Below are 17,818 nucleotides of genomic sequence, written 5' to 3' on the forward strand. Positions count from 1 at the left end.
AGCTTCTTCTTACATATCATGCTTAGGTTGAGTAGATACAGAATAAACAAACAAATCGACCTACCTTCCTGAGCATTTTAAATGGCAGCTTTTAAGAAGAAAGTCTGATTCTTAAAACCTGAATCTTCTGGAACTAACTAGAATAGAAAGCTCCAAGGCAGGAAAAATGTAATTCTGATGTATAGTCCTACTTGAGGCAAGCTGAATACAAGTGGTGTTTAGGGAATTGTAAGCCAAACTGTTCCATCTTTAGTACTCAGTCAGGGTTAATGGAAGGAAAGTGTCAGAGTCCTGGCGAAGAAGCGGGTCCCTAAGGTCTGTGCTATGTGTATAATGTTATCCATTGTGGTCTCCTAGGAGATATGAAATTGACAAGGCTATAAGAATCAATTTAGGGGGAAGAAACAAGCTATAGACTAAGAAATAGATACCAACAAGATGATTTGATTCAACTGCAATATTCTCTCTTTAAAATGTCATTATCATGACACTTGTGTGTGTGTGTTTGCAAATTTGTTGTTCAATAGGTAGTAAATATTCCTGTAGGATCACTGTGCATATCCAATGTGAAGGAAACAACTTGAATGCACACACAAATATATAGAATAATAATAATTAATATTCTGAATTGATTTAACAAGCACTCAACTAATTATTACAGAGTGAAGGTAAGTAGGGGAGTTAGGAGTGTAGCTTGGAGATACGGTTTTCACCTAACAAGCATGGGACCTTGAACTCAAACCTCTCAAAGTGAAAACAAAAACAAAAACAAAAATGCAACCAAGCAGATAAAGGCCTTTAAGAAGGAAAGAAACTTTCCACTCTTTAATCTTGAATCCATTGATCCTGGCTTTCTGTTGGGAAAGTTAGTATGATTCTATTAGATTTTTCATCTGAAATGGTTTAGATGAAATATATTTTATAGACATTTTCCAGCACCAGTATCTTATATTTCCATTGAAAATTTATTGATGTCAAAAGGCAGAAAATTGGGTCTGGATATCTTGGCCAGTAAAGTACATGCCACACAAGCATGAGGACCTGAATTTGGTCTCCTGAGTCCACATTAAAAACAAAAACAAGTGCGGTGTTGGAATTTTAATTTTAGTCCTAGAGAGTTGGAAATAGGTGGATCTCTAGGGCTCACTGGCCAGCCAGCCTAGACTCTTTGACAAATTCTAGTCCAGTGGGAGAAACTGTCTCAAAAAATAAGGTGAGTGACTCCCAAGAAGCAACACTTAAGGCAGACCTCACATGCACCCACATGGTCATGCATACACACACACACACACACACACACACACACACACACACCCAATATCCCCCCATACATACAGACCGCATACACATACATCATACCACACATACATATCACACACATTCACACACACACACACACACACACACACACACACACACACACACACACAAGACAAATGATTATAAGATGTACTTGCTGGTGAGGATTATATAGAATCCAATGCTGAAGGGGATCTTATCAGTGTCCACTACTGTTTCCAGATTTGTTCATTATGACCCTTGGGGTGAAAGAAATGGTTAACTTTCCCCTGCTCCTGTAGTCAGAGGAACAGTGAACAGAAGAGGACAGTTTAGAGGATGGAATTAAGATAACTCAAATACATGCAGACAGATTTTCTGTCTTTCCTGGTGTTTTAGGTGTCATTCCAGGAGGGGTTTGGTGTCAGAGGCTCCTGCCCCTATCTCTTTAGTCATGTGATGCTGGTCAAATCTCTGACTTTTTTAAAGTCAACTGTCTAAGGTCTTTCTAAATTATAGGAACCATTTAGAAGTTGAAAATACTTATAATAATGATGGCTGTGGATGTTAGTTTTTACAAATGCTCTATCTCCTAAGTGGGGACACTCAGTTTATCATCATTACTCTCTGAGCAGGCAATGATAAAGCAGTTTACTAAGGCATTGACAATAAATATTTCTACTTGTGATTAATTCAACCTCATACAGCGAGAGACAGTGCTAAAATAGATAGCACAGGAAATTTGGATTGTATAGATCTGAAATAAATACGAACCTAATCTTTCAGGATGTCAGCTAATCAATAAGCATTTCTAAACCTGTTTTTTCTGTGTAAAGTGCTTTTAGTAGCTCATGATCAATGCCCAGTGTGGTGGCACAGGCCTTTAATCCTAGTACACAGGAGCCGAAGCAGGAGGATCTCTGTGAGTTCCAAACTTTCCTAATTTACATAGAGAATTCCAGACCAGCCAGGGCTACATAGAGAGGTCTTGTTTCAAAAACAAATAAACCAAACAAATTTAGTTCACTATTAAGGTGTTTGGGAGAGTTGCTTAAGAAATCATAAGGTCCATTTCTTCTAGCGGGGAGTTGGGAACAAAACAGATTTGTGTTCCGGTAATTAAAATTTATTGAAATATCTATAACCTTCTGATGATAAAATAATGAACAAAATACAAGCTTTGTCTTGAAAAATATGACTGTTTAGTTGATTCTTTCACACTGTCTTGTTTCTTACTGAAGAGCGAACACATACTCAGAACTCAGATTAGGATGATTTGCACTAGCAAGGCTTAAAACAGCGATGTCTTTTCCAGAGATGGGCAGTAGCCATGAGGAATCCTGTGCCAACACACCTGAAGAGCAGCCAAGTCAAGGTTCAAATTTTAGTGCGAATCATATCTGAAAATAACAAAACTAAATTAGTTGAGTACAATATGTTATTATACTCTGTCATTTAAAGATAGAAAGCATTCCCCAAATATTTTTACAGATTTTTTTCATGTCTTGCACACTGCCTTATATATAAGAACTATAAGAACCATATAGAAGCCAATAGCGTTGATGGTTATTGTAGATAGTAGTCATCTCTTAAATGGGGATGCTCACTTACATGCAAGATGAACCCAGAACTTGACCAGCACCTTCAGGGAAAAATTAACTGTCCACTTAGCCACACTAAACCTCCAAAGTACTTTGCTAGTAAAATATCAATGACAAATTACATAGAGAAAATGGAAATTTAGTTGTTTATTGGTTCTCCAACATCTGGAATATACTGAAAATATTGGTAATGCATTAGGAAAATATTGTCTTAAAACTTGTATGAAAGCATGACTTGTATTGTGTATGTGAAGAAAATTGAAATGTAGAGTTACTCAGGATCAAACATTTAATAAGTGGAACTGAGCTCAGGTTTCTTTGGCCTAAAAGAGGTTATCCCATTATATTTTGCCAAAACTAATGAAGAAAGAAAGAATTAGACAAATATTTTGAGAGATGGAATGGAGAACAAGAAATTCCTTGTGTTCATCTATCTTGTTAAGCTCTGGAGAAGGTGCTTGTCAGGGAATAATGACACACACACATACAGAATTTTCTAGCAGCTGCTGAGTAAAATTATCAATTGGTCACTGCTTATTTTAGTTTCATGTGCTTGTTGACTGGAATCTATTTTCTATCTAAATTATTTTCAGACATGGCATTCTATTTGCAAAAGTCATTTCAGTAGGAGATTGTCTCCCTTAGTTACGCCAATATTGGGTGTGAAACCTGTGAAATTGTGAGTAGGTGTTTCCGAATGCCCTGAGAACCAATTTGTGTGGCTAATTTAGCCACATGAATAGGGGGTGAGGAAGCTTGTGTGCTGTTAATTTGATCCTATGAGTGTGTGCCCTGTCAATTGTTTGAATAATTCATCTTGCAGGAAGGTAAGGGGCCTTATGAAATACAATGTCATTATCAAAAACAAGATTCGAAGAAGATAAAGGCGTCTCTCTTTTGTTAGAAAACAAAGTATGGAAGAAAACTCTGGGAATTCTGTTTCCACACAGAGAGAATTAGAGATATGGTGGTAGGAACTTGTAGAAATATAGTCTCCTATAAATTACTCCTTGCAAATATCTAGTATAGTGAAGGGAAGAAAATACATTATTACCACTGGAGGTTTAGGTCAAACCACATACTAACTCTGCCTGGAGGTCATCTCTCACCTAAAAAATTTATACTCTGCATCCTACTACAGCCAAACCATATATCAGCTCTTGCCATTTAAGTATGAGCAAGACACCAAAGGTAAAAAGGGACAGCTCAAAAATTGGGCCATAAATGCAGGACATAGATAGCTGACAAGACTCCTTGAGGCCCATGGCAATGAGGGAGTATTCTGTGGGTATGCTTTGTTTTTTCCCTCTCTCTTTAGAGTTCCCAGTCTGCCAGCATGATATCATGTGAAATCCCCTAGAGACTCTCTAGTTCGGGTCAGAATATGTAGGGATGGGGAAGGGTACCAGAGGAACCCAGAGCTTGTTTTAAAAGCTTATACATCTCACAAAACATTTTCTGGGAAAAAATGTGGTCAATAAAAAATGCATGTTAAACAGCTTACTGCATGGCATTGGTAAATGCCTTGTAATGTAAATTATTTTTAAAAAATCCTTGCTGGCTTATTAGCCTAATTATAATTATTATTTAAATGTGAAAGACATAAAATGGGTTTATCAGAATAGACAAGCCAGCCAGAATGTGGATTAGCTTCATGATTTAGCTATACCTTAGAAAACTCACTGGATAGAATACTAAAGATGAGATACTATGTCATATAAGTGAGAACAGACAGGATTAATATTCTTATAAATGCCAATAGTTCAGAACATTCCCTAAAGCTCTGTGCCATTGGTTTTGATTGGGCAAATCTACACACTTAACTATCTACAAGCACCAACTCTTTCATAGCATTACTAATAAAACTGCCTTTTAAAGTAATGTTTGAATAACTTGAAAAAATGCATGTGTGCAAGTCCTGCAGTGAAGTTTTAATCTCTTATTTTATGATTACATAGAAAGGAAGGAAGGAAAAAAGGAAAGGCAAAAACCCCAAGTAAACACAGAAGAAATACCTTTATCTTATGAAAAGAAAAATCCCCAAAGACTAGCTCAGAAATGTAAAACGAGTCTAATGCCACATGGGCCACATCTTTAAATATATTCAAATAGTGAAAATAATTGTGTTTTGTCTTCATAGCTTTCTGATCCACATCCAACTGATACTGATTTATAAACAAATTCATTTTTTTTGGGGTAACATCCTACCCTGGCTTCAGATTTCAGCTATTTGTACTGACTGAACATGTATCATCTGTTTTATTTGTAGAGCCATGTCATTTTCCTTTTTATTTGCCCACACAGCATTGTTGGACTAGGAGAAGATTTGATCCCATCAATTTTCTTTGTATGACTCGATTCTGATGACTGTCTGCTTTAAAGAGTAAATTCTAAGATTTTAATTTTTTCTCCTCTGTCTTCCCAAAGCTGTCATTTAGACAGGAGCAAAACATTGCGTTTTGAGCAAATATGAGTGTTCATTGTGCAAATGACCAATCAAATGTGATGTGAGATGACAGCTGTATTTCAATGCAGAAACTTGACACAAGTCTTCCTGTTATTAGTCTAAATTGCAAAAACGAGCTTTATTCTGAGGACAACGATACGCAAGTTGCTCACTTCAGTATTACAGGATCTTGAGGATTTAGTTTAAAACTTTGTTTAACGCTCAGCATGACATATCTTCATGTATTTGTTATGACAGCAAGTGCCATAACAAGTTTTAATGGTGACAACTTCTACTTCAGTATTGTTTTCTTTAAAAACACTCAGATGATTATTCTTTCAGAGGCTGCAAGGCTAAACCCAGGGGTCATTCTGTACTTGTTGAGGTAACATCCATTGAACTCTAATACTTCTGTGCATGAGAACAAAGAAATGATGATTTTGACTTCACAAGCAGGAGTTTATCTGGGGCTTCCTGAAACTAAACAGGAGTTAATTTTCTAAAACTTGGAAATCAAGGTAAAAGAGGGTGAAGGTTCTAGGTTCCCACTTCTCACAGACTTTGATGAGAATCTCTCTATGAAACCATCCACACATGATTGTGATGGTGTTTCTCCTTGCTTCTCTGGCTTGCATTTGTGGAGGACTTGCTACAGCTGTTTGATACAGCCCTTACTTCAGAACATCTCATTTTGATACCCAATCTCCATTCTTGTTTTTGAAAAGCAAGTTAGGTTTGATATCTGTTACTATTATTCTAGCTTGAGTTGGCAGGCTGGATTTTATTCCATGACTCTTCTGTAACTAGGAGGAGTAATTATTTTTCTCACATCATTTTTTTATGCACTGTCATCATATCAATGTGAAATGTCTCCCATAGGCTCCTATGTTTGAACACTTTGGTCCCCAGCTGGTGGCACTGTGTGGGAAGGTTGTGGAACCTTTAAGAGATATGATCTTATTGGTGGAAGTGAGTCACTGGGAGTGGGCCTTGAGGAATTATTTTAGAGTTTAATGTATATATTTAATGAATTTTAATTGTTTTCATTTCCTATCCTGTCTACACCTTTATCCTGGTGAAACTTTTCTTTCCACCTCTCTTGCTTTCAAGTCTTCTCTTTATGAGTGACTGACTGCTGGTTTCTGCTTCCTGTTTATTCTCTACTTCCAGATTGTGAGCATCTGGCCGCATGTTCTTGCTATCACATCCTCACACTTTCATGGAATGTATCCTTTGAAACTGCAAGGCTTAAGAAACCTATCCACACCTAAATTGCTCATTGTCAGAAGTTTTTTCACAGCAATGAAAAAAGTGACCACTACAAATACAAACGGAAGTTTGAAGCTATAAAGTGGATGCAGCTTTCACGGTTCTTTAGAGAGACAGGCCCACTATACAGAATCATAGATACATAGATTCTACACAGATAGATTGAGATTATCTACCTATTTATTTGTCTATCTGCCTGCCTATCTATCCATCCATCTATCTATCTATCTATCTATCTATCTATCTATCTATCTATCTGTGGTGGTAGGAGGTGTGGCTTTATTGGAGGAAGTGTGTCACTGTGGGGGCGGACTTTGAGGTCTCTTTTGCCTAAGCTTCCCTCAGTGTGACAGTCCGTCGATTTCCCGTTGCCTGAAAGATGTAGCACTCTCAGCTCCAGCACCACATCTGCCTGACCACTGCCATGCTTCCAGTCATGATGATAATGGACTGAACTTCTGAAATGGTATGTGAGCCAACTGAATGTTTCAGTTAGAAGAGTCGCTGTGGTCATGGTGTCTTTTCACAGTAATAAAAACCCAAACTAAGACTCTATCTCTTTATCTCTCTATCGATATCTATCTATCTGTCTATCTATCTATCTATCTATCTACCTACCTACCTACCTACCTACCTACCTACCTACCTATCATCTCTGTCTACTTATTTGATCACCTTTTTAAATTATAAGAATTTGCTTCATACTGTGATGGAGGTAGAGAAATGCCAAGGTCCATAATCAGTAGCTGGAGACCTCAGAGAACCAGTGATGTGTGGTACTCCAAGGGTAGAAGAACACCAAGGTCTTGCTCTAACTGTTCTAGCCCAGATATTCATCAGTCTTTTTGTTCTATTTAGATTTTTATCCCAACGATAACACTTAGCTAATTGTCTGGTACCTAAAGGGTCTAATCAAGTAGATACAGATTATGGATTCAAAGGTTTTTTTAAAAGTATTCATAATTGAAAAGGATTTCTTTTGTAATGTTTCCTGGTAGGTGGTGTTGCAAGTCTTTACCTGTCTTATCTCAATTACTCCTGACAGCAAATACTTGTTAGGTGAGGAGAGTGTCTCCACTATGTGGTGGTTACTATCATACTCATGTAGACGAGGGGACAGAAGTTGTATGGTTTGTTGAAGCTCATGCAGTTGATGAGTGAATGAACTGGGATGCAAACCACAGCTAAGTAACTCAGAGCATAGGCTCTTAATAGCTATACTATGACTTAGGGAAAGGAGATCAAAGGCAGAAGATAAAGAATGTGGAGAGAGGCATATTTCTTAAGATACATAACTTTAAATTTTGCAAGTATTTATTTTAATCGTATGTGTATGAGTGCTTTGCTTACATGGTATGTGCACCTAGTATGTGCAGTGTCTGTAGAGGCCAGAAGAGGCCTTCAAATCCCTTGGAACTGGAGTTATAGATGATTGTGAGTCATCATGTGAGAACTGAAACTGCATCTTCTACATGAGCACCAAGTGTTCTTAGCCACTGAGCCATCTCTCTAGCCCTTGAAAGGTGTATTTTTATTACTATTTATTTACTGTATAAAATTATTATTATGACAATTACAGATCTATATCTCTGTATATCTATCACATACCTAAACCCTAAATATTACTGAGAGATGTTTCATAGTATCAATCATAGGTTGGGAATTACGCTAAATATTTTGAAATTGCTATCCAATTTAATTTTCAAAAGAACACTAGAAATTAGAAAGCTTCATATTCACTTTGCAGATAAGAAAACTGAGCCTGGCTGGTCTATCCACCATTGCCTTCTCAACACTGTGGTCTTTGATCAATCTTCTCTGTCTGATGTCACTTGATTTCAAATTCCTTGATTATTCTATTATGTTGTGCTAGTGGGAAAATTTGGCCCATTTAAAAAGTGATAACGATCTTAAGGCACAACCAGAAAGACTATCGATGGTTGTGCAGTATTTACCTTCTTCTGCAGAGGGCGCCACATTTCCCTTAGCTCCTGTGCATATTGAGTAATTCTCAAGAAAGCATGGATATTCTCTTTTCTTAAATAGAGACTCATTTATCTCCCTTAGTCCTAATGCTAACATCTTCTAAACTTAATAACACAAATGCTCACCTACAAATAAGAGAAATAAATACTTATCTTGCCACAGGGGGAAGCTCTACAACATAACAGACCCTGGAATAAGTGGCTTTCACAGGACGGTCGCTGCCTGAGGCTGCTTGAAAAGCTCCGGTCTTTTCTTGTATCTACTGTCGGATGTTTAAGGTTGGCTGCTAATACTGGTTACAATCAACCCTTCAACAGTGTCTCACTTAGGCTTTGCAGGAAGGCGACAAAACAAAATCAATGTTAAAATGTCAAAGGAAAAGGCTCACCACTGAATTCTGCTTTGCTCCATTCATCCATCTGAAACCAAATGTGCCCTTTACCACACATACTGGAGGGTTCAGCAGATGGAACCAGAGGCTCCAGTCATCATTTCCCACCCAAGTTCCTTTTAAGAGGAAACACGGGCAAATTTCTGAGTCAATTTTGTTCTGACAAGTCTCCTTGAGGCAAGGTCATCATAATTGTCACCCACGTTTTTTCTGTCGTCTTGTCAGAAGAATCCGTGAAATTCGCAGATTAACCCAAGTCCCTCACTCAGCCATTCTAAATGCCAAATGTTCAAGTGTAACAAAAAATTACACATCTGGTAATTTTGCATGTTATTTATAGCCTTTCTGATAGAGGCATAATTGATTCAGAAATGTAATTTATAGCTTGGCATCTCCGTTTCAAAGCCTCAATTCCATGACATCCACCGAGAGTAATCTCACCATTTGTGGGGAAGCAGAGATAATAATTGGGAGGAATTTTTGTATGATAGCCTCATGCTTTTGCACAAGGTTTTCCTTGCTCCTGGTCGTTCACTTGCAGAGTAGGCCACACACTTTTAATTCCACGGGTGATTTAGGGAGACATAAATGGAGTGTAAAGTTTGTCAACAAACCCTAGAGTGACAGGGAGCGGCTGAGACCAGTTTCTTTCCCCCTTTGTTTTTAATTGCAGACCCCATAAGAAAGCACTCTCTAATTGAACTAGGTAATTGTTCTCTTTAAAGGGAACATTTGTTAGTTGAAGCCACTTTGTGAACTACTCAAGAGTGCTGGAAATTTCGCTTTCTCCAAGAACAGTGACAAAAATGACTTTCCTGTTTCACATTTTCTTTCCCCATTGTTTTAAAGTACAAAGCTGATGGCTTTTGTTATTTAAACTGATCTCTATGTCTTGTGCATGTTTTGAGAAAAATAAGCTTGTGTGTGTGTGTGTGTGTGTGTGTGTGTGTGTACTAATTTCTTCTAGCTAGTGTGGTCCTATATAGGTTTTATTGAAATAATTTTAGATATATTCCCATTTATATCCCAATATTGTAATTATCCTAGTTCTTATTATATATATTAAATCTTTGTAAAGTAAGTTTACTTAAGTTCTGAGGTTCATCCATTTAGTGTTAACTCTTTAGCTTTACTGGCCTACTCAATCAAGTGCATGGAAGGGTTGTTAGTGGAAGGCATGATCCTGGAAGCTATTCTGGGGACTTCAACAGGCTCCTGATTATTCATTAAGTCATAGTTTCTGGATTTGCTCCTGATTCACTGGTTTTCAGTCTCACCATGGATTCTGGTATCTAAATAGTGTTGCTACCCATTAGCTTCTAGCTTCAGACACAAGCTCCAGCTTGACAGTGCAGGCATGGTGTGCCGTGTCTTCTCTTTGTTACTTATTGCTTGGTCTACAGGGGCTGGTCAAGATGAAGTCAGACTTCACTGTCACTCGCTAACTCTTCTGCTTTTATTATTTTACTTTACTCATCTTAGGAAATCAGGAATGCACTCCAAAATGCAATATGAAAATAAAAATTGTACACATATTGATAACATATTTATGTACTGTTCCCATTTAGAATCTCTGTCTTCTATGCATTTATTTATATAAAAGTTTGAGATTATATTGTTAATATAGCTTAGACTTGCAATTTTTCACTCAGTATTCTATCATTCCATGCTCTTATCTATATAAAATTCAAAATTTTCTAATATTGAAAAGGAAATACTATGTCCTATACTATGTAAATGTGGCAAAACCTTATTTATTGATTTTTCTAGGTATTTTGATTAGTTATCATTGTTTGGGTAATTGAATGTTGTTGAACATCCTATTATTCATTATTTTTTATTGAGGACTTATGCATGAAACCCTGTTTTGTACATTTAAAAACTAAACAAACACAATTACTGAAATTATTTAGAAAGGAATAAACTTAGAACAGAAAAAACAAATGATCCTATTACCACTTGGGAAATATGAGCTGTTAGGTATGGGAGTACATGCTTGTAAATTCCTAGTACTTGGGAGGCAGAGGAAGGATGATTAAGAGTTTGCAGGTAAGCTTGAACTATACAATGAGAAGCTTTCTCAAAAATAAATAAATAACCAAAAATCTAATGAGTACAATAACCTGTGTGTGGAAGGAAGTTCAAGTCTGAAAAATTACAAGCATAATTTAACACACCCAGCTCACTGACTGGGAAGACTACAAACTGACTGAAAAGATGCATTGTCCAGATTCTGATAGGACTCTTAGAAAACTTTCATGGGCTCCCTCCCACCAAAGACAGTGGAAGTCCTTAAAATGGCTTAAGCAGTGAGCAACATAAGGAGAATGCATTGTGCAAAGACCCTGGGAAACTTTGTGGCGTTGTATGAGTTAGGAGCAAAGTCAAAAGGGAGCGAGGCTGCTTAGGAAGTTATTCCCATAGTGCAAATGTAGGTGATGGCAGGTGGACCTAGACAGGGGAATAATTAGAATGGAGAAGAGCATGGTAGTTTCATCCAGCAAGTGTGGGGGAAGAGATGGATAGGGATGCTTAGTGGTTAAGCTGTGGTACTGTTTTCTTAGAGATGCAACAAGGAGGACAACCCAGCAAAATAGTTTAAAAGCCACGAGGGTTTTTTTCCTTCTTCTTTTCTTGAGAATCAACAGTTTACTAAGTGAAGCTTAGAAGAAGACTGAAAGGGATCAGAACAGAGGTTTGGGAGTGAGAGCCTCATCTATTTTGATCATTTTATCTGGAAAGAATTTTAGGAGTAAAATTATTCATCAGAGGTTATTGGTGCATTTGACAGTAATATCCAGAAAGCTCACAGATGTTGGCCACTAGACACAATAATTTGGTCTTTGGACCAGCCTGTTACTGTGTTCTTGGTCCAAGGCTTTCCCACTGCAGCCAGCCTAGCATGCCTTCAGTAGAGCTGTCTTAGATCTTGACTCATTTTCCTTGTCCTCATGGGTAAGATAAAGGTATGGTATCTTTGAAGCCTTGTCATAACATTCCAAGCAGCAGCTGGACCATTTATACAACAATAAATTCCACACTGGAAGGAAGGCCTTTTCCAGTACCTGGCTCCTCAAACTGTAGACTCAGCTGTGGCTTCTAAATGTTTTAATTAATGCTTCTCAAAGGAAGGTTTTCCTAAAGCAAATGAGAGACACCTTGATACATATGCACTTATCTGCTGGGGCTTATGAACAGAGGGCTCTGACATTCCCCAAAGTCCTTCATTCTCTTCTCACTTTTCCAATGTCACTGGTGTGTGTGTGTGTGTGTGTGTGTGTGTGTGTGTGTGTGTGTGTGTGTGTTTTCTTCTATGGTATCACTCTATTTCCAAAGACAAGGATAGTAAGTAAGCCATTTATTAGGCATTGAGACCACCGAGTGTCAGTGAATTGGTTTTACATTAAGATATATATGAGACTTTAAGAATATTTCTTTTTATGGTTAGGTAGTTCATTCATGACTTGAAAGGACAGAGTGCTAAAAATAGGATATGTTGCCTTGTTTTGTTTTAAGAAAGGGATCTTATTATATAATTAATGTTTGATGATTAGTGATTATCCAGGTGTTAGTCTACATATTTTACATGTAAAATACCGTTTATATACAGTCATAAGTCCATGTACACATGCCTTCAATATCATTTTGTAGATGAGGAAATGGCATTCAGGTTGAAAGCCTTGTTTGAGACTGAACTAGAAATGAGTAGGGGAACCCACCTTCAGGTACAAGCAGTCTGATTGTGGAGGGTGAACAGAGGATGATCGCCCATGATTCTGGGTGAAGTAGTTCAAGGGTGTCTAAGACAGAAATCTTCCTTTGTTCTCACCTGGGAGCTCATAATAACAGTCTCTCAGAGAAGGCGGACTGGAGTGTGGTAACAGTGTCACAGTGTGTAGAAGGCAAAGCAAGAATTTCTAAATGTCTTGTAAAACAACTTTCAGAAGATATCAGCCTTCTCGCACATTTCCTTGCAAGGAATAGCAGGTTGACCTTCTGCTTTTATCTATTCTTATCCTTAATTAGCAAATATTTGTCTTCTGTGAGTAGAAATGGAGCAGTCGCTGGAGTTTAAACAAGTCATAATTCGCATGAAAAGAAAACAGTAATTTCTTTCTTGGATAGCACAAGAGATTTCATTATTTGATTGGTTCTTAAGGTCTTGACCTCGTCCATAGATATCCACTGGTTTCACAGTGGATCTACTCTAAAGTAAAAGGCCAAAGCTTTCCTTTGATTAGTAAAGAGGTACTTCAGGTAGAGTCAATATGAACTCTGCATGTGGTCAGGCAGTGGAGAGGGCCAACCTTCTTCCTGTAGTGCTGAATGTCTCACATCCAGTTTCTCATCTGCTTTGTATCCCTGGCTGACCTTCAAAAAGTTAGTCATTTTCACATCCATATACATATATATTTAAAAACTCTCAATCAGCACTTTTAATAGTTCTTCTCTAGTGGCCATTTCTGTGTCTCATAGAACAAGCTGACATTAATCTCTTGATGCTTAAAAATACTGATTAATTTCCAGCAATATTTCAATATTCATCAGTAATGAATTTTTATAAGTGCTGATCTTTGAGTCTCTTTTCTGACATCTAGGACAAACCCCAGTCGACCTCATATGTCTGTATGTGGAAGATGGTATTTGGCATTGAAAGACTTCTAAGGTCAAATAAAGGAGGCTACTTACTGGGTGACACATGGGTGTACTGTCAATAGTGACACAAGTTGCTAAGATCACTTATTAACCGCAGAACTCAAACCCAGGAGTGCAAGTGAATACCTAACAAGAGGTATCCCTTCAGCATAGAGCTCTTTTCTCACTGTGTTCTGAGGAGTCAGGTACTTCTCTCAGTTCCATTTTATCAGTGGCTCTGCATATCTAGAATTATACATACAGTAAGATAGTTTGCCAAAATGGCCATGCAACGCACATCAATGGTGACAATAAAGCACAGAAAATTTTGCTGGTGAGATTTCTTTAGGATGGGCTCTAGGCTAAGGGTTAGAATTTCAAGAATAGTCTGAAGTTCTTTATCTTGAAGGAAGGGCATAGGTTATGAAGGCCAGTGCTACCCTTGTCTTTATCCAGTAGATGTATCAAAGGCAAAGAGACCACTAGAGAACGAGACTGGTTAGGCTGGCAAGCCTGTTGTCTTAAAACAGGATTCTTCTCTTGTGATGCTGATGTGGTAAACTGAACTCATCACAACTATATGCTATTCACAGGCATTCACATTGAGATTTAAAACCATGCTTGTTGCATTACATAGTAATAAGGAAGAAACCTTTAAAGGCAGAAAACTCAGAAGAGAACTTTAGCATTACCATTTTATCTCTGTTAAATCATTCAATTTGCCTGCCAATATCCAGCCCGTTTCCTTCATTCTTTTGTGACTGCATTCTTCAGTTTATTAAATATGTAGAACTTTGTGACAAATCCTGTGCTAAGTACTTTGAAAATATTAACTCCCAGATGCTTCTGATTTCATGCAGGGTATACTTGAGTTTAGAATGCTCAGGTAGCTAGTTTTCCTTACAAAGATGGGTGGTTATGTAGTGTGATTAGAGAGGCCAACAAGAGTAGGTTTCACGTAGGCTTTCCAGAAAACATTTTGTGGTGGTGATAATAAGGGACAGACCTGGCTGGTATGCATCCTTCCTGTTTATCTTTGTTCTAAGCTCTTGTTCCCCCATTTAGAACACATTTGCAAAAACCCAGGGGTCCAGCGGACAGCATGAAGGACAGGGTATGGGTTGGGGCTGGTGTCCTCAGAGACTATATTTCTCATGGCAGGGGTGACCCTTTGCACTGGCATTTCCTCACACCCTAGACTGCCCATTGCATAAAAAACCCTTTTACTCGCTCAAGCCATGGGTAGGTTTTCTGATTTTGCACCTGGCAGCTTTAACTTTTGAACTCCCTTTGGGCTTCAGTTTGCCCATCTATAAAAATGAGGAATGTGAATATAGTTAGGATTAAACAGTATAGAGCACGCAAAGCATAAAAGACAAAGCAGAGTTCATTAAGCCTTAGTTCTCCTTGCCTTGTGGATATAAGATTTCCTATTTCAACACACACACACACACACACACACACACACACACACACACACACACACCTGCAGCCATTAGATAATCTTCATTATTTAGCCTTTGAACAACTGCTGTCTTTTCTTGGGGAGTGGTGTGTTTTCTCTCTGGCCACTGCTGTGAGGCAGCATCTGCCTATTCAATATGTAGGCTGCACTAAATTTGCTTCCTAAATTTTTCCTGTACTCAATGACAGACCCATGAGAGTCTGTTAAAGGATATCCAGAATTTATTAAGATATAAAATGGGGATAATACACTCACAGATACAGAACAAAGTAATCGTTGTCCTCTGTTCTGCCCAAGGGTGAAGGGAACCGACTGTCTGGTCTCCAACCACCCAAGGAGAGTGCGGCTGCCCTTACTCCACCCTTAAGTGGTCACAGTGAAAAAGCCATGCCCTAGGGTTTGTATCCCAAAGCCATTGGTGCAAGGAATTCTCACAACAGGTGTGCTGTGCTGAAGGGGACTGGAAATGAGGCCCTGCTATGGTGTCCTTCACTGACAGAGAAACCTGCTTCTAATCCCTTCTCTTTACTCTACAAACCATGTGACTGCTGGGAAGTTGCTTGAGCTTTCTGAACCTCTGTTTCCCACCTGGAAACAAGGAAAAGAAAACTAATCTCTCAGGCTTCTTGAGAATGACAAATAACTTGAAGCCTTTGGAAGCATGGTTCCTGCCCTCAAAAGGCTTCCACAAGCAGCCTCCTTCCTTGCAGGTTTTTATCTATGTTTTTCTTAGTCGACTGTTAGGCTCCCTTTGTTCCTGGTAATGCTTTTAGGTCAGGATTCCAAGAATTTGTTTAAAACTTTCTCTCAAGTGGCCAGAGAGGAAGAGACGGAGCTCCAGCATTTGAAAGCCGAAATATGACTTTAGCATCTCTCCCCAAAGGATTTGATCTAAGGGATGCTGCACACCGGGGAAGATGACTTTTGTTTGTTAATGAGCTTTGAAGGAAGGCAGTTCTTTTTGATGCAGAATCCTAATACAAACTCTGCACAGTCTGAAGTTTAGAAAAATAATGGAAATGCAAGTAGAAAAAAAAAAAAGAACTCTGAAAGCTTCTCCTTAGGCCAGTCCTTATTGGCTTAAATACAATGAAGCTCTGCTTTGTCTGAAATAAGCAGGACACCCAGACTTTTCCAATGGGGTGACCCAAGCAGGTACTGGAGAATGGCACATTTATTTGAGCCATTTTCATCCACAGTGGTTGATGGGTCATGGAATGAAAGGCAGAAAATGTTGGAATCATACCAAATGGTGAGGTTTCACAAGTACAGAGGATGGTGGCTGCCTGGTCACTTCCTGAGGAACAACACTTAGCATCTATGTTACTTCATGAGTCAGTGGCCTCATGATTTCTAAAATGCCCAGAGATAGAGAGACATGCACGACTCTACCAGACGGATAAGCTGTTCCTGAAGAAAGTGAGTTCTTACGAATGAGCAGTAGCAGAGGGTGTGTTCATCTCAGCTGTTTACAGCGTTGCTTCTTCTGGCCATAGCAGATGCAGTCAGTGATGGGAAACTGAGCTACCCCAGCCTGCCTTCAGTGACTCAGTGCTAGCAGTCACGTCTCCAACAGGTGCCAAATGTGACACATTTCCACTGTCACCAAGAGTTGAGTAGCCCTTTATAAAGCTAACGCCTTCACGCCATCATGCCCCTCCTCCCCTCCCCCAGCTTCCTGTTTCACCATGTGATTATTCTTCACGGCATATGTTCCCAGCGTTGTGATGGTGTGATGTCATTTACTATTAGGCTTGCCCTAGAGACCCAAGCAGCCAGGCTCCTCAGTCTTGGACTGTCAGCTTCTAAAACTGTGATCTGAATAAAGTTCTTTTCTTCATAAGTACCCAGCCACAGATATTTTATTATAGTCAGAGAGGACTGACTAATACAATAGCTTTTTTGCATGTTAGGACGACATGTAGAGTTACTTAGGATTTGGCATTCCAACAACACCATAACCTCAAATTTTGTTTTGGAATGCTATTGCAAAGGGAAGCTTGAAGATTTACCTTTATTTTCTTGTAGAGAAAATGGATTTTTTAATCTTTATTTTCTTTTTTTTCATTTTTCTTTATTAAGAAATTTTCTACTCACTCCACATGCTATCCACAGGCCCCCCCTTCCTCCCTCCCCCCCACCCCTCTTTCCCAAGCCACCCTGCATCCCCACGTCCCCCAAATCGAGGTCTCCCATGGGGAGTCAGCAGAGCCCAGCACACTGAGCCTAGACAGGTCCAAGCCCCCTCCCACTGCACCAAGGCTATGCAAGGTGTCACACCACAGGCACCGGACTCCAGAAGCCTGCCCATAGACCAGGGACAGATCCCAATCCCCCTGCCTGGGTGCCCCCAAATGGTTCGAGCCAAACAACTGTCTTCCATATGCAGAGGGCCTAGTCCAGTCCCATGGGGGCTCCACAGCCACCAGTCCACAGTGGGCTTCTACTAGTGTGGCTGGTCATCTCTGCACATCTTCCCATCATGATCTCAACATTCCTCACTTACAGTATCTCTCCTCTCTCTCATCAATTGGATTCCCGGAGCTTTGCCTGGTGTTTGGCCGTGGATCTTTGTATCTGCCTCCATCTGTCACTGGATAAAGGCTCTATGATGACAGATTATTTGCTAGGCTGGTCACCAGAGTAGACCAGTCCAGGCACCCTCTGGGCCACTGCCAGCAGACCAAGGTGGGGTCAACCTTGTGGATTCCTGAAAGCCTCCCCAGCACCCTGCCTCTTCCTATTCC

Source organism: Onychomys torridus, chromosome 5, assembly GCF_903995425.1.
Source record: "Onychomys torridus chromosome 5, mOncTor1.1, whole genome shotgun sequence".
In the NCBI taxonomy this organism is placed as follows: domain Eukaryota; kingdom Metazoa; phylum Chordata; class Mammalia; order Rodentia; family Cricetidae; genus Onychomys; species Onychomys torridus.